The sequence below is a fragment of the Musca autumnalis genome, unplaced genomic scaffold (genome assembly GCF_047663935.1).
Source record: "Musca autumnalis isolate F117 unplaced genomic scaffold, ASM4766393v1 scaffold_5, whole genome shotgun sequence".
Taxonomy (NCBI): domain Eukaryota; kingdom Metazoa; phylum Arthropoda; class Insecta; order Diptera; family Muscidae; genus Musca; species Musca autumnalis.
This window is the reverse complement of record NW_027412088.1, coordinates 210,883,577-210,902,461: the sequence shown is the minus strand read 5'-3', so window position 1 is coordinate 210,902,461 and position 18,885 is coordinate 210,883,577. Positions and strand designations below refer to the sequence as shown.

The following is an 18,885-nucleotide window of genomic DNA, read 5'->3' as shown; positions in this document are numbered from 1 at the left end:
AATCGATATAAATGCATACGTACATACATATATATGTATTTATATCATTATCAGAATTAGCATCTGATTGAAATTTTAAATATTTTTATTAATATTTATATTTTGTTTGTTTAGAGAAAATTGTAGAGTTAGAGCTCTCAGAACTAAACCTTGGCACACATACAAGGCATGTTGAATTGGCAAGAACACAATTCAAAATCAAAATCTGTAAATGTTTCTGGCATCTATATTCAAATGTTATGTTCAATTCTTTTTTATTATTTATTATCCATTGTGTTGATCCAAGTGCGGATCATTGGCCAAGATGAATGTCTGCTATTTATTGGGTAATGCATACTTAATGAATGACTAGCATTCGGCAATAAAATAATATTATCCAAATATTATCTAAATTTAATTGAAATGAAATCTTACAGAGTTCCCTCATCAAGGGAGGAGCATTATGTATCATAGGTGTCAAAACAGTATAGTGTGAGTATATATTTTTCGGTGGTGGTTAAAAATTTCGGAGAAAATGTAGCTTCATTTTTTAGAAAATTTCGGACTGTAGTTATATGTATGTGTTGTCGTAAAATGTTAGACACGGTGTTCGGACTCGAAGATATCGCTTTCGGGGTGTTCGTTGGAAGTAGTGTATTTTACTCAATGTATGTATTTTACATAAGTAATTGGTATATTGCAAACGTCACCAAGATCCGAATAGATACTAGTTTTGTAATGAATAAGTAGACTCTACAATGATCTGCAACACCAACTCCTTCCTTTGAGAGGGCTCACTTTCTACAACTGTCCCAAATCCAAACAATTCGACAATGACGAAACGCTATTTGAACAATGATGAAGGTGCAAAGCCACACCACAAATATCCTCTGGCTGAATTCATAATCAATGAAATTTTTCATCTTTACATACATGCATATGTATGTGTATGTATGTTGAGATGTAATATTAACGTATGTATGTAAATCAGAATAAAGTATCGACAATGAAAAGGTTATCACAAAGGTGAAATCTTCATCATTGCCGTCATCGCTGAATACAAGAAATCGCAGTGCAAATCGTAACGAATTTATTAAGCGAAGTAGAGGGGAAAAAGCTTTGGTTCGTAAAAGTTACAATGAATACTTAAAATTCAACAATTTTAGCATTGCAAACAGTGTCGGTAACATAATTAGCACGTCACATTGGGAAAAAGATTTGTTTGAAATAATTTTATATATTTTTTATTTATTTTATTTATTTATTCAATTTAACATGTATAACAAAGCCAACAGGCCAATTAATGAAATACAAAATGCTTAAACCAGTGACTCACTACTCCAACAAAAGGACAAACGTCCAAAATAAATACAATAGTAACATAATGAAGAGAAAAAAAATTAAAATAAAGTACTATTAATTACTAAAAAATTAAAATTAAACGCGTATATCATAAATGAAAAACACAATGCATCACACAGTGAGGTACTACTCTAACAAAAGGACACATTCAGCATGTCCGAGGTAAGTAAGTAAATAAGGGAAATACTACAATCATTCTGAGATCAAAAAACTCGCTATAAAAAAGCATTCCTACGTTCATCAATAAATGCAAACTGCAGCATACTATAGAACACAAATACACAAAATATGCATTTAAGCAGGGCTTGTGGAATGGTGAATAAGTCGTTTATAGAATGTACTAGGGGAAATGCTAAAAATCTTGATTTCAGTGGGCAGCATGTTGTACAACCGTGCCACACGAACCAGGAATGAAACATCCATCAGATGGTGTACAACTGGGATTTGAATTTGGTTGCGCCTAGACAACGAGCCAAACACAAAACCGTTTACTAATAATAAGGGACATTGAAACTTCAGAACTTTAAAAAAACTCAGAAGCAAACGCGAATCAATGTAGGACAGAAAAGAACAGCCAAAAAACCTAACCACATAAGGTTCCATATGAGCACGGGGATTCAGCCTGAATACAAACCGCAAAACTCTGTTAATTGCTATAAGAATCAGATGCAGGTTACCCGAAGAAGTACCAGTATACACCTCAATACAGTATAGGAACACTGGCAAAACCAAGGCATGAGCCAAACGCTTCCTAACAAAAAACGGCAGGGCCAAATCCGTGGCATAAAGCGAACGCCGAGAAATTTTAACCCGGGATATAACCATATTAACATGACTGGAGAAGCAAAGTTTGTCATCAAGCAGAACACCCAGGCACAACAACTCCGAAACAAAATCAATTCTCGCATTATTGTAAACGACAGTCACACAGCAATCAGGAAACGACGCGAAAAACAACGCCTTTGTCTTGGACGTATTAACGGAGAGAGAACTATGGATCATCCAACCATACAACGCCCGCATCGCACAATCAATCCTAGACTGAAGCACAGACGCGTAGCGACAATCACCTTTAAAAAGCAGTTGGACATCATCAGCAAATGCATAAGGTTCACACCAAAACTGCAATACTGGAAAAAGGTCATTCAAAAAAAGGATGAAGAGAAGCGGCCCCAAAACCGAACCCTGCGGCACGCCACTTCTGACCGATAAGACCGAACTATATCTGTTGTCAGCACAGACCATTTGGCTCCTATCTAAAAGGTAGGACAGCATCAGGGCGCACGCACTACGCGAAAACCCATACAAGGAATGTAATTTATACACCACCTTAATATGGTCAACCCTATCGAACGCCTTCTCCAAGTCAAGCGATAACAGTACACAGCACTTGGTACCACCGAAACTGGAACGAATTGAGTCGGTGAGCCCCAACAACAAAGGCGCGGTACTCCTATTCCTCCTGAACCCACACTGGACATCATTCAGCAATCTATTCTCCTGCAAATGCGACGTTATCTGCGCCTTCAAAATATGCTCAACAACCTTGGAGCAGATTGGCAAAATGGAAATAGGGCGAAATTCCTGCAACGAACCAGGAACATCCTTCTTCTTCACAGGAACAATCTTAGCCAATTTCCAGCCAACAGGAAAGACAGATGTGGTTAATATAGTGTTCACGAATATTTTCCCCAAAGATAACATTAAGAAAAATTTGACGGTTTTGGAGATACGCTGCGAAATATATACAAATCACGGAAATTTTAGATATATTGTAAAATTTGCGGCCATAAATGAGGTTATTCGTGTTCATTATGTTTCCAAATACATTCTTCTCGTTCTTATTTACAAGTTTGCTGCGGATGTCATGGAAAGATTCGTATTGGTTTCAAAAATATAGTCCCCGTTTTTTTTAAAAAGTCAATATCTAGCCATGTTTAGATAGGGCCATAAAATCCGAACCCGATCTAACGAAACAAAATCCAAAGAGAGTTTTTGTCTATTGTGTCTGTACTTTCATAAAAACCGCATTTGCAATTGTTTGCACAAAATTACCCTGAAAATGTTGCACAGTGTAATTATAGTTCCTTGACGGTTATGCATAGATCTATATTCTGGGTCGACTTACGACTGCCCGTCCCGCCGTCTGTTTGCAATGTTCAGGTCGCATTTATTGCCCATTTGGGATGAAAATCAGATTTGAATATAGCTCAATATATGTTATCGTCCATTCAGGTAGATTACAATTGTTTACGATTATTAAGATATAAATCCGTCCTGTTTTAATTACATATTTACATCTGTTTCCACTTTAAATAATCAAATTATTCTTTCCTTACTGGTCTAATTCTGCTTATAGGCAAAAAATTAAATTTGGTTGATATACATATGACACGGTGCGCCTTAACTAATTTTAAATGAAAGGTGCTTACACCCGGGAAGTTTTTGCGGATTTTGAAACTACAATGTTCATAGATGAGAAAAATCAAAAAAAAAAAAAAATAAATAAATCGCGATTCAAGTTGACATTTTTATGGGTTTTTATGTTTTCACGATTTAGCTTGGAAACCGCAAGTCCTATCAAAAAGGGACTTAAGAAAATGTTGTAGCTATGAACATTTATGATAATTTCGTAGGTTTTACCGTTAAAGAGATACAGAAGTTCAAAGTGGGACAATGCATTTACTGTATCGCTACCTTATAAAACAATGTCATACATGGTGCGCCTTAACTAACTTTAAATGAAACCCGCTTACACCTGGAAAGTTTTTGGGCATTATTAAACAGCAATGTTCTTAGATGAGAAAAATCCAAAAACAAGAAAAAATCGTTGAAGGTATTTTTAAATAAATCGTAAATTGAAGAGGTTGCAATTGAAAATACTTGATGTAAATCCAGGTTGAAAATTTAGCTAAATAGGTTAAATATTGTTATAGATCTGTATCGGTTAGAATATATTGTATGCAAATTTCATATTCGTACACCCATAAAAACTGAATAAAATCGTTGTTAATTACGTATTTAATATGCAAATTTGAAACAATTGATGGGGGGAATTACTATAAAGAGGAAAAAATTAAATTAAAAAATTTAATTTCAGTTTGAAAAAAAAAAATTGAAAAAGTTTTAAAGTTATCTAGCACAATAGCCATATGTGCCGACAGGGTTTTGGAGCTTTTTGGCCATAACCTGACGAAGTATTGACTTACTCCCGAAAAAAAAATTGTACCGTTGTAAATGAGGCCCCTGGAACAACCTACTGAAAAAAGAATCAAAACCATGCGAGAGGAGCTCTTAAACTTCTCTTTTTCCGAATTTTGTGTGGGAGGTACCCTAAGGAGTGGACCGATATAGTCCATATTCCAACCTGATACATGACCGGATTTAATACTACGATGTGCAAAGTCTGCACCTAGCAGAAACTCCATGCCAGAATTATCTTGCGGATTTGCCATTTTGGTTGGTGCCTTCAGGGTTTCTTGCAGCTTTTAGGCTAATATCTACCGATATACTCTGGAAGGAATAATCCGATGTGCAAAGTTTGGACCGAATCAATTGCTCCCTTCAAGAGTTATCGTTCACAGCATTTTACAGAAAAATTTTGAGCTTTTGTGGGCCTCCACTCCCCGAGGGAGTGGACTGATATGGCCCATCTTTTCGAATTTGAACTAAGTTTGGACAAAATATTACGATACCCAAAATTTGGTTCGAATCGGTTGATCCTTTCGTGAGTTATCGTGCGCACCAGTCAGCCAGACAGACAGACGGACGGACATGGCAAAATCAACTCCAAATTGTCTGAAACTAATTTCGTCCAAACATACTTGGGGTTTAAAACCGTTATTTCGATGAGGCACATTGTTGGTCGTATCATATTCTAGCCTAAAAGCCGAGGGTATAAAAAAGTTCCGTTTTATATTTGGCATAAAATGTATTGAAGTTTTAAACTACGGTTTCGAAAATCATTTTATGTCGAAAACTTTGATTAATTACTGACTGCGTACGACTCAAATTCTACGCTTAATATGAACGAGAGTTATGGCTTACAAAATTGCAAAATAATAGTTTTTACTTCTAAAGAATATTACTTCTTTACCGAATGGTCCAAAATTAATACATAATTTTGAAAGAAATGGAGTAAGTTGACCAGGAATGAACGTGGAGTAACCTATTAAAGAAATGCATTATTTTCGAGAAAATTTTCGTCCTTAATAATCTGTTATTCCTCGTTATTTCCGATATGTTTTGACCAGGGTTTCGGAGTCGGATTCGGAGTCTACGAGTCGGAGTCGAGCAATTTTGCTGGAGTCGGAGTCTGAGTCGAAAAAAATTACTCGACTCCGACTCCGGGCAATTTTTTTTTAATTATAGAAATTTGAAATTAAAAAATCATTATTTATTTTAAAAGAAGGATATATAAGAAAACAATTAAGCAAACGGTATATTATAGAGGGTTAGAGGGCGATTCACAGAATATCTACTATCCTTTGAAGTCAAATCCTTTCATCACTATTTTGATTACAAAATGCATGTTGAGAATATTTTATGGTCCGATTGATGCTTTAATTTTTTCCAAGCAGAAGTAAAGTTCTATGATATTCGAATTATAATTGGGCATTTATTTAACGTCTTCTGTTATCAGGAAACCTACAGGTCTTCTTACAAAGGCCTATTTTGAAGAGCTTTTACATAAAATTAGATAAAATCTTAATTATTAGATGATTCTATAAAAATCTAGAAATGGCAACAAAATCTAGAAATTCTTCGATCGATTTTATTTGTCATATTTTGTTGGCCCGTTTTATGACAAAAACGTCAGTTTTTTAAGCCAAACATTAATATTTTGACTTTTTATGTCCACGGTATACGGTCCACTTCGTGGTATTTTTCAAATTAAAATTCAGAAAGCAGATATTGTTATCTTCTTTTAGATGAAGAAAATCAAAAAAAAAAAGTTTCGTAGTTTTCTTGGATAAAATTCATGAAAAATGGCTTTTTAAGGCTCTCGAAGCATTCTATAATGTTGGCTTACATCGATTTCAAAACCTTTTCATGAATGTCTTATAATTTTTACCGCATGCAGTTTTTATGATTTGTATTGGCCCTTCATTTTCACATATTTTCTCACAGGAAAGAGTTCCTTCAAAATTTATTCGTGGGAAGAAAAAAAAAACGCCAAAAACGACAAAAGCTAAATTGTATTTTGTTGCCCTTTTTAGTAGTAAGATTCAGTAGAAATAATATAGATATGAATGTTACTTCATATTTATGTTCCGTAGTTGAGTACTAATGTCCTTTCTAAATATATTAGGAAAAGCCAATAAATTAGCCTATATTGGCCAAATATAGGAAAAAGTTAAACTTTTGTGCAAATTTTATTCATTTTAGTGGTATAGAAGTTTACTCTCGGAGTCGGAGTCGGAATAAAATCGGTCTGGAGTCGGAGTCGAGCCAAAAATACCTCGACTCCGAAACCCTCGTTTTGACATAACACGATTTTCAAAACTGTACTCTAAAATTACAATAAATTTTATACCAAATATAGAACGAAACTTGCGATTTTTACGACGTATATACCAAATGTCTTTACGTTGCCTTAGTCCGGATTACGTTGCGTTGTATTTCCAAGCGCTGGCAACATTTATTTGCATATGAGTCCTCGAATATTGTTGCAGAAGAACTGCTAGTATCTACTTTCGTCAACAATTCGGGAATAAATTGTCATAGTTAATCATATCAATCACATTTTTATACCCTCAGCATTTATGCTAATGAGGGTATATGCACTTTCATACGGGAAAAATGTGCCTCATCGAAATAATTGTTTTAGTCCCCAAGTATGTTTGGACGAAATCCGTTTCAGACAATTTGGAGTTGATTTAGCCATGTCCGTCCGTCTGTCTGGTTGAAGCGCACGATAACTCTTGAACGGATCAACCGATTCGGTCCAAAATTTGGCTTTCGTAATATTTTGCCCAAACTTAGTTTAAGTTCGAAGATGGGTTATATCGGTCCACGCCTTCCGGTACCCCCCCCCCCCCCCCCCCACAAAAGTTCGACAATGTTCGGAAAATGTCTACGAACGATAACTCTTGAAGGGAGTAATCGATTTGGTCCATACAATGCACACGTGAAGTATCCACCGGACTTAGATGAGGTTCCAATATGGACTTAATCGGCCCACTTCTTCGGGTACCTCCCACATAAAGTTTCGGATATGTTCACTTTAAGACCTGCTCTCGAATCGCTTTGTTTTTTGTTGCAGCAGCTACTATTCACTGCTCCTCATACGACGGTAAAAGTTTCATCAGGGTCAAGTCCATACTTCCTGAGAAAATAGCCTGAAAGGTGTAAAAAAAAACCTATGACACCGTGTGTAGAGGTTGGAGCGCAAGATAAGTCTCGAACGAATATGCCGATTCGGTCCAAAATTTGGCCTTCGTAATATTTTGTTCAAACTTAGTTTAAGTTCGACGATAAGCAATATCGGCCCACTCCTTCAAGTACCTCCCACACAAATGTTCAAAAATGTTCGGAAAAATTGTGCGCACGATAACTCTTCAAAGGAGAGACCGATTTGGTCCATTCTTTACATTTACTAATATCACTACCTGATATAGATCAGTTTCGAATATAGACTATATATGTCCGCTCCTTCGGGTACCTCCCACATAAAGTTTCGGATATGTTCACTTTAAGACCTGCTCTCGAATCACTTTGATTTTTGTTGAAGCAACTTGCATTCGCTGCATCAGTTACGCCTGTAAACGTTTTTTTAGGGGCAAATCCATACTTCTTGAGAAAACAGCCCAAAAGGTATAAAAATCTCCTATAGCACCACTACATATGGCTGGAGAGTACGTTAAGGGTCTGTCCGAAGATCCGCTGTGCATACCTATGCTATTCGTTGTGGTCTTGTTAACAGCCACACTATGTTGCCGTGGACAAGTCCTTGCTTCCTGACATAATGGTCCAAAAGTTATGGAATGACCCACTGAAATGACTAGTGGGCGCGATATCTTTCGAAAAAATATGAATCCCAAAATAACAAAGAAAGTTGAAATCAGTGTGAGGCATTGTGAGTGTCGTGAGCGTAAATTTAGCGGGAGTAAAACTCACTCACTTTGAGTAAATTTACGCTCACAAAACTCACAATCCCTCACATTGGTTTAAATCAGCGTCGCCCAAAAATTTCCATCAATGTCTTAGTATGTGTTTATGTACGGGTGAAAAAAACAACAATCACATGATGTTTATCGTTTGTTTTTATTTTTATTCATGTACACAGTAAGTGAGACAGAGAAGCAAATGCAAAAACAACTCAGTTGGCGCCCTCACTATACTTCTTTGCAAAGAAGCCAGTCTCTGGTTTAAATTCACATAGGCTTAGGGTATATCTCTGTCGGTAAAGCCGACTGATACTTTTTTACTTGTTTTTATGTCAACAACTATGATATTTTTCAACTTCCACAAATATAGATCTAGTTTCAAGGGATTGCATAATTTTCCAACTAACTCGCTCAACTAGGTACCTGAATGAGTAATGTCTATTTGAAAAAAAAGAAACTTGGTTTTGAGTGTCCTGTCTAGACTAGTGGCCAAATCAGTCTAAATATAGGATTATCCTGGCGCTAGTTACGAAATCACTACTTGCTCTCTTTGTCACGCTGCCTGTATCCGGCTTTATTTTTAGTCTGCTAGCGCCAGCTTAAGTGCTATGAGATTTCCTCTTAAATCACTACTAGACAAAAAGGAAATCAAATAAACATTAGCAAATCACCAAAACTTGCCAAAAACCCCTTCCCAGGAGAGGAAGATGTAATGAGGATGGAAGATCTTCATTTGCTCGAGATAGACATCGTCTGCAATCGATTAGCAACAAGATGAACGATTTTTGCATTACACACCCCCTTTTCAAACATTCCACAAAATTCGCCAAACCGCATAACCACCACAAACAACACAAACCATTATCTATGGGATTAAGGCCCTAATAATCGTCAAGGGATAATCTCTGAAATTAGATGGCATCATCTCAAACAGCAACGTCGCCACAGAAAATCGAGAGAGCCTAATGAGAGTTTGTCCGTCCATCCATTTAAACAGGAGCACTAATGAGTTTGTGGTACATGTAGTCTGTCTTCATTCAGGATTAAGACTGGAGTTTCTTGTTAGACAGTCTACATCTGATGAGATCTCGACTGTAACGTTAGAAAGCGCTCTGCATACCGTAATGATGTCTATCGATATTGTGGACTTTTACTCCGAAGAAAATTGAGTGGTCATCTGCAAAATAATTGCATTGATTGATACGAAATGCTGATATGGCAGAATTCTGTCATCTTTTTACTTCCCAAATATGCCTAATTTCAGAATTGTGAGATGTCTTACCTTCAAATTGAACTTGAGCCTTGGATTTGTTATTGTTGTTGTTGTAGTTGGTGCTGCTGCTCTCGAATGTAACCTCCACTTCATAGATTCGACATGACATCGAATGCATTCAAATAAAAAGGCAAAGAATCATTGAGATATTTGAGATTTCATTTAATATTCCATTGAATAGAGTAGCGCACACAATAGTAATTAGAAAAACAAAACAAAAAAAAAACACGAGGGCAGAACGACAGACAGGCAGGTAAACAATCAAGCGAATGTGAATTATGCAAAATAAAGTGTTGCATGCAGCACAAAGACACAAAACAAGAAATTATCATTTGCCGTCTGCTGACTGACGAACATATTTTCTGGCTCCTCACACCCGAAATCACTCATGCTTATACCCGCACCCGCACATATTCGTCGTCATCATCGTAGGTTCTTTATTAATTATTTAACATTAATTAAAGCGGCTGCATAAATTAATTAAATCAGCAATTGTTTTTCCATTTTCTAGATGTTAATGCTGCTGCTGTTGGCTTTATTGTTTGTCGAGTCCAATGACGATTGATTTCAAGGCTAATAAATAACCGGAAGATGACTATTTCAAAGGATATTTAAAGTCTTCATAGGCTTTAAGCGTTACAGTACACCGACCGTTATCTGTTCCGTTTCCTAATAGATGTTGCGATGATTGCGATTTTTAGTTAGATTTAATATTACAGAAAACCCGTCGGAATTTCTGTAGTGGACTTTAAAAAAAAAATACTATTATCGGCGTTTCAGTATCACCGCTCTTTGTTGTTGTTTGTTACGAAGTTAACCATGTACTAGACATACAGAGCAGCAAAGCTTAAAGCCACAATGCTAGTCCCACAAAAGCCACTCAACATTCCTGTTTTGGCAAAACATAATACTCCAAACCGGTCTCCCAGCTCTGAGTGTTTAAGCCGTTGTCTGATTGGCCAAATTTAGCATTACATAGTTATTTTCTACACACATTGATAAGTCTGGCTTGAGTATGGTTTATGTTTTTTTAGACGGCAACAAGTTTGCAAAAGCTTTGACTAATTGTTTTTTTTTTTTGGATGGTATGTTGCTGGTTACTGGAGCAGACTCAGTACACTCAGTTCAAGTGTGGCTTTAATTGGTCAAATTATGAAATCAATGAAGCCATTAACAAGCTATTTAAAGGCTATTGCTATTGTTTCAAGTTTTGCGTGCTTTGATGAAGCGGGAGTGGTGAGGTATTTTTTACAGGTTGATTGTCCTCGTCCATTCTGTAATAAAAAGAAAGTTACTCTTAGAATATCATACGGATTTTTTCTCTGTACAGGTATACAAGTCAAATAAGAAAACTAATTTCGCACCAACATATAAATATAGTTTTTATACACTCCACGTCAGTAGAATAGAACACCTAAATTTCTGTTAATGTTAGCTTATTTATCCCGAAGCGAAAGAATCTACGTTTTTAATTTTGTAGGGATCTAAAGTCGATAATGTTCCATATCAAACCCAGATAAACCCAGCAAAATAAATTGGAAGTAGTGCAATGTAGACTACTTCTTTCACGGCATGTTTTTATGCAGTTCAAACGGAGTCGTGAAAAAGGCACTCCATTCCTCACATTTTAACCGCATTTGGATGCAATCCAAAGAATCACATCCATTTGTCGCATTTTAACAGCATCCGGAGGCAGTTCAACGGAGTCGTGAAAAAGGCACTCCAATTCCTCACAATTTAACAGCATCCGGATGCAGTGCAAACGGAGTCGTGAAAAAGGCACTCCATTCACTACATTTTATTAGCAGTTGTTAGAGATCCCTACATGTACATAAATCAGTTTGTACATCTCTAAATTTCCAAAAAGAGATAATCGTGTTAACATTTCCAAACATTTGTTAATACAAACTAAATAATATTTAATTTGTGAACATTTTTCCGGTAACTCACGAGAAGAAAATTTCCCAATGGAGTGCTGTTGGAGTACATGTCGAAATCTTAACTAGTGATGGGAAGACAATTGGTATGTTCCAGTACTGCACATTTCTACACATTTTTACTATTTTTTTCGATAACATAATGGAAAAATCGGTTATCGGAGTAAAAATGTGTAGAAATGTGCAGTACTGGAACATACCAAATATCAAACCCATTTAGCAGATGAAGCAAAAGCAATTAAGCTTGGATTTAATGAAGAGCGGAGGAAACACACATGTTTGCGATTGAATTCAATAGAGAATTTTCATAATTTGTGTGAATTTACGTAATAAAGTTATTAATATGTTTGTTTTACACAAATAATAAATGCATTTGATTTTGTTATTCGAAACACGTGCTCTGGACTGCCTCCTATTCTACCCCAAAGGGTCAGTTAAAATGCAATGCCAAAGGGTCAGTTAAAATGCAGTGCCAAAGGGTCAGTTAAAATGCAATGCCAAAGGGTCAGTTAAAATGCAGTGCCAAACGTTCAGTTAAAATGCAATGCCAAAGGGTCAGTTAAAATGCGGTGCAATGGAGTGCCTCTTTCAGTAGTCACGCTCTTGTAAAAATCATGAGTGAAAATGCATAATTTGATGCACTTCCAGATCACTTGTACATATCATTTAACTGCCTCTTTGGAGGCAAACTTTTTGCTGGGAAATTATGTTTCTAGTTCTTCGCGAAAAGTATCAAGGTATTTATTAGAAATTTTAAAGTTTTTTATAATTATTTTGAAAATGTTCCATCTTATCAGCATCCGAAGCACTCGATTGTATCCGTCGAGGTTGTCTGTGTCAGATTCTATCTTATTGTGAAGAAATATGACACAACTGCGCGACTCCTATTGATATTCCGAGATGTTTTAAATATCTGTCAATTTAAACCCTTTAACGATGTTTTTTCTGTGTCCGCGGAATAATTTATAGGTTTTCATTGGTGAAAAATGATTAGAAAGCCTTGCTTAATCGACTGAAAGAAAATTCGGCGTTAATATCTCAAAAATTCGTGAAAATAAAGTGACTGTTCTATCCTGATGACCAAAAATAAATGTCTATTTTTCATAGTACTATCGGAAAATTGATCAGAAAATCATTTCGCGAAGAGCTAGAAACATTATTTTTACGGAATATCATAGACTTTAAATCCCACAAGATTAAAGACGCAGATTCATTCGTTTTGGGATAAATAAGCTAACATTAACAAACATTTAGGTGTTCTATTCTACTGACGTGGAGTGTAAGATGTGTATTAATAGAAATGTATGAAATGCTTGCAGAATCGGGTAGATTTATTGATTTTAGTAGTTATGCACACTTATATTTGAAATTTAAGCAAAAGTCAAAAAGAATCATATTTTGCTACTGCTTAAATTTGTGATGGTTTTAACCAGGGTTTCGGAGTCGAGGTATTTTTGGCTCGACTCCGACTCCGACCCCAGACGAGTTTTTTTCACGACTCCGACTCCGGGTCGACTCCGAGAGTGAATTCCTATACCACTAAAAATGAATAAAATGTACACAAATTTTTAACTTTTTCCTATATGTTGGCCTATATAGGATAATGTGTTAGTTTTTCCTTACATATTCATTAGAAAGGATATTCGTTTGAATGCCTTCGAACATATCAATATTGTTTCTGCCGAATCTTACATTGAAAAATAGCAAAGTTAGAAAGTTTTTGTCGATTTTCCTTTTTTGGCACGAATATATTCTGGACGGAAGTCTTTTAAGCTTTCAAAATATGTGAAAATGAACAGGCAATACAAATCATAATGACTACATGCAATAAAAATTATAAGCTATTCATGACAAAGTTTCAAACTGGATGTAAGCCAACATTTTAGTCTGCTTAGCCTCAAAAGGAGATTCCCAGCTGTAAAGCTCTATAAAAGCCATTTTTCATGACTTTTTTTCCGAGAAAACTACGTGACTTTTTGACAGTTTTTTTCTTCATCTGAAAGAGAAAAATATTACGAAGATTTTGAGCCGTCTGCGAAACCCTGCTTTTATTAAAGCATTTTGCGGTGCCAAACCAATTGTCATATGTTTCGATTTCCAGAAAAACACAGTTCCCATCCAACGCTCATACTAAGGCAATATTGTTCCGATCGACTTACAAATTTTACCACATATTCTATGCTATTATATGCTAGGGTGACGTAGGGGATGGAAGATACCAAGGAACGGTCCTGACCGGTTTTAACATGGCAAAGCCCAGGATTTATCTTGGTCCCTCTTTCATCCCAAGTGGACACTGACCTCCCCGTGGTGTCACCTGGGGAACTGCCTTTAACACCCGTTAAAGGTAGTGAGCTAACATGTGCCGCGCGTTCACCCATAAGAACGTTAAAAACTTGGGTTTGGGCGTCGGGTTAGTAACCCTCCCCTAGAAAAAACAGCCTACTATGAAAAAACGAAAGAAAAGAAAAACAAACCCCTCTAAAGTTGACGAACCCCGCAAACGTTTTAAGGACCATGATCTGCGAATCTGCACCTGGAATGTTCGCACTCTTTATAGAGAAGGTGCAGTCTTCGCATTGGCAGACGTACTTGAAAAGTACAATACCGATATTACTGCCATACAGGAAATACGATGGATTGGGAAAGGCGTCACAACAACACCTAAAGGTGACGCACTGTATTATAGCTGCCATGACGTAAAGCATGAGTTTGGTTGTGGATTCGTAGTTAGTCGGAGACTAAAACATCTTGTATCCAGCTTCACTCCAGTGAATGAAAGACTTGCTGCAATTCGAATAAAAGCAAAATTCTTCAACATCAGCTTTATTTGCGCTCATGCTCCCACTGAAGAAAAGGACGAACAGACCAAAGATATATTTTACGAGCGCTTAGAAGAAACATATGACCGTTGCCCTGCCCATGACATTAAAATCATTCTAGGCGATTTTAATGCCAAAATTGGAAAGGAGAATATCTTTGGCCCAACAGTCGGGAAATTCAGTCTCCACAGTGAAACATCTGACAATGGTATGAGACTGATAGACTTTGCAGCTGCAAAAAACATGGTAGTTAGCAGTACCAGATTTAATCATCTCGATATTCATAAGGGCACCTGGCTGTCTCCAGATCAGAAAACAAGAAACCAAATTGATCATGTTGTGATAGATGGAAGACATTCATCGAGCGTGTTGGATGTACGATCGTTCCGAGGCGCAAACATTGATTCGGACCACTACCTTGTTGCAGCAAAGGTACGCACCCGCTTAAACGTAGCAAACAAAGTACGAACAGACACAACACGAAAGTTAGACATCGGTAAGCTGCAATCACAACAGATAGCCACAGCATATTCCACTCAACTAGCCCAATTGCTTAATCAAAGTCCTCCTCATCCCGATAACATATCAGCGCAATGGCAAAGCATTGCCCACTCCATGCAAACAGCCGCAAAATCCATACTTGGATACCAGAGACCAGGGAATCCATGGTATGACCAGGAGTGTCGTGCTGCCACCGAAGAGAAAAATGCGGCATATAAGGCTACTTTACAATCCGTAGCAACGCGTAGCGCACGAGAGAGATACAGGGAGAAAAGGAGAGAGGAGAAACGTCTTTTCCGCAGGAAAAAGAGAGAGATGGAAAAGCGGGAGTGTGAAAAAATCGAGATGTACAGGAGCCAGAATGAAGTCCGAAAATTCTACCAAAGAGTCAAGCATCAAACTGATGGCTTTGGTACAGGCACATCCTCCTGTAGAGACCAGCAAGGTAATTTGGTAACTGATACTGATAGTGTACTCAGGATATGGAAAGAACATTTTTCAAATCTGTTGGTATCCAATAGCAGCGAAGACGACGAAGATACCACAGTCCCAATCCCAGAAGATGGTATTGAATGTATACCGCCCAGCCAAGATGAGGTAAAGACAGCAATAAATCGGCTGAAGAATAATAAGGCAGCAGGGGCCGATGGCTTACCAGCCGAGCTGTTCAAAACCGGAGGCGACACGCTGATAAGGTGTATTCATCAGCTAGTTAGCACCATCTGGCAGGAAGAACGAGTACCCGACGATTGGAACCTGAGTATCCTGTGCCCCGTCCACAAGAAGGGAGATAAGACTGTATGCTCTAACTATAGGGGCACAAGTCTACTCCCTATTGCCTACAAGATCGTGTCAGGGATATTGTGCGAACGACTAAAGCCAATGGTCAACGAGATTATTGGACCATACCAATGCGGCTTTAGACCTGGCAAGTCCACCATTGACCAGATATTTACCCTGCGGCAAATCCTGGAGAAGACCCAAGAGATGCAGATCGACACCTACCACCTTTTTGTCGATTATAAAGCAGCCTTCGACAGTCCGCTGCGCTCAAAGGTATTCCAAGCCATGTCTGAATTTGGTATTCCCGCAAAGCTCATCCGGCTTTGTAAAATGACTTTAACTGACACGAGGTCCTCAGTTAAAATAGGAAAGAACCTCTCCGAAGAGTTTGGTACCAAAAGAGGTTTCAGACAAGGAGACAGCCTTTCGTGTGACCTCTTCAACATCCTGCTAGAAAAGGTTATACGAGAGGCAAACGTCAAAAGAAGTGGCACAATCTACACCAATAGTCACATGTTACTTGCTTATGCTGATGATATAGACATCATGGGTCGATCAGTAAAAGAAGTAACTGATACCTTTATAAAGGTCGAAGGAGAATCTGCTAAAGTGGGTCTGGCGGTAAACGGTGAGAAGACCAAGTTGATGGTGTCGACGCGCAATGCGTCCATTGAGCTCGGACCGACTGTGGAAGTTGGTTCCTATAATATTGAGGTAGTAAAAGACTTCGTCTACCTCGGCACCTCCGTCAACACAACAAACGACATCAGTTGTGAAATAAAAAGAAGAATTGTATTGGCCAACAGATGCTACTTTGGATTAAGTAAGCAGTTTAAAAACAAAGCCACATCTCGTCAAAGCTCTACAAAACACTGATACTACCCGTGCTGATGTATGGCTCCGAAGCCTGGGTACTTCGCAAGCAGACATGGCAGTGCTTGGTGTGTTTGAGAGAAAAATTCTTCGAAAGATCTACGGACCAATCTGCGTTGACGGTGAATATCGACGTCGCATGAACCACGAGCTGTATCTGCTATACAACGACATCAATATTGTTAAACGTATCGAGATGCAGCGATTGCGTTGGCTAGGCCATATCATAAGAATGAGCGATGATGAACCCGCTAAAAAGGCGTATGAATACATGCCACATGGCGGTGCACGCAGAATTGGCAGGCCAAGAAATAGATGGCGCAAACAAGTGGATGATGAGATGAAAAGGCGCGGTATTCCAGAGTGCAAAGCAACAAATAGAGAGGAATGGAGATCTCTTCTTAGTTCGGCCTATAGAACAAATGTTCTGTAATGGGCCAGCTAAGTAAGTAAGTAAGTAAGTATTCTATGCTATTTATACTTTCTACTTTTTTCTGAAATTTATAAGTAGGGATCACCCCTTAAACTAAAATTCAGCGCTCACATTTTGAACTTTGGTGTGTAGTGGATAATTTTATTGAAATATTTGAGATATTTTGTGTACACCACTCAGCACGTAGGCAGATGGCCGTTTTCTGCAACTGAAAAATTAGCAAAGGATAAGATTTCGTGCATGAACATATTCTAAAAATGTTTCTTGGAAAATTTTATGTAGGGTCGGTCCACTAGGACAAGAAATAGATATTGTCATGTTTTCATGACGAGCATGCATGTAATCGTTGATCAAAACCCTTTAGTAGTCCATGATAGAAGACCAGAAAAGAGGAAACACGTGTCACGCCGTTTTTCTCTCAACAGTCGCGGTTAAAGGCCTTCAAAAGGGATAATTTTGTCAGGATCATATCTTCCAAACCGTCAAGAAATTTTATTTATTTTCAGAAGCAAAGTTGTAGCTCTTGTCTTAACCCAGCAAAAAAAATCCTCGAAAATGTACCTTATATGTATCTCAATAAACAACTTTCTAGAACATACGAACGGTTCTTAAATGTCAAAATAGCAAAACAAATGCGATTAATATCCTGTTTCTCTTGCTCTGGACATCTGATACTAAACCGTTAAATATTCAAGAAAACAATCAACTACAATAATGTAGCAAAGACATCAGTAAACAACTTTCTGGACCATAAGAACTGTCAGTGAAAGGATCTTAATGGTCAAAATAGCAAAAACCACTTTTATTCGTTTTTTCTCCGATTCTGGTCCGTAAATACCAAACCGTCCAAAATTTAAGAATACAGTCAACTACAAAAACGTACCTAAGATTTCAATAAACAAATTTCTTGAACATATGTGTATAACATTCTCGGAATGATGCTTTAAGCTGAAATTCACAAGCAAATCAATTATTGTTAACTTTTTCCCCTACTCAAGTCTGTAAATAACAAACTGTTCAAAATTCAAGGAAATTTTAAAGGTTTTGTATTTACTGACACGAACAGGAACGAATTGGCAAATATAATCGAATTGAGCTTGAAGAACCTTTTCTAGAAAGTTCATATGTTCTAGAACGCTGTTTACTGAGATTTTAGGAAAATTTTAAAAGTTGTTTGCATTCTTAAATTTTAAACGGTTTGGTATAAATAGATTAGAGTTTTGCTATTTTCACATTTAAGAACCTTTCACTGAGAGCTCGTATGTTTCAGAAAGTTTGTTGCAACATTATTATAGTTGATTATTTTCTTGAATACACTGTGAACCTAAATTTTGTGGGGTGGAAATTCCCTTTTGGGGATGAAAGCCCTTGGTGAGTACATACAGAACCCCGAAGGACAGATCCGCCGTGAGTCGAACTGCTGAGTTATGGCGTGATGAATATTTTGCAGGAGACCATATGAGCTCTCTGGAACCAGCGTTATATCTTTGTTCGCTGCTGTTTACGCTTATTTTTAAGATGACATGTCTTCAGTCAATTCAAATGAGGATTTATTTCGTAGAGCATTCCGACCTTTTAACTCGCTTCCTTCGATGTCCTTTATTTCAAGAACCGCAATAAAAGTACTATAAGATGACATTTTACAGCTTGGGAATGTTCTGCAAAAATGTCGATAGGAAGACTTTAGGTACGGTTCCTAAAGACATGAAATCGATACCATCTTGTTTAAGTGGCCCTTTTTCACGTTTACCCGGATCTGACTAAGACAACACTACATATATTTATTTCAATGTATTCCTTTTGACCTATTGAT

General features: G+C 37.3%; 1 protein-coding gene across 2 annotated transcripts in view; it reads right to left on the bottom strand.

Annotated features, from left to right (window-relative positions):
* Nucleotides 1–18,885, bottom strand: part of lov (BTB/POZ domain-containing jim lovell protein) — a 234,072-nt gene that overhangs the window by 40,727 nt on the left and 174,460 nt on the right. Inside the window, exon 2 of one of the 2 annotated variants that reach the window (XM_073955033.1) lies at nucleotides 9,733–10,997. The exons of the other annotated variant lie outside the window; for it this stretch is intronic. The gene's annotated coding sequence lies outside the window, so the exon portion shown is untranslated. The remainder of the gene's footprint in view (nucleotides 1–9,732; nucleotides 10,998–18,885) is intronic. 2 annotated transcript variants of the gene reach the window in all.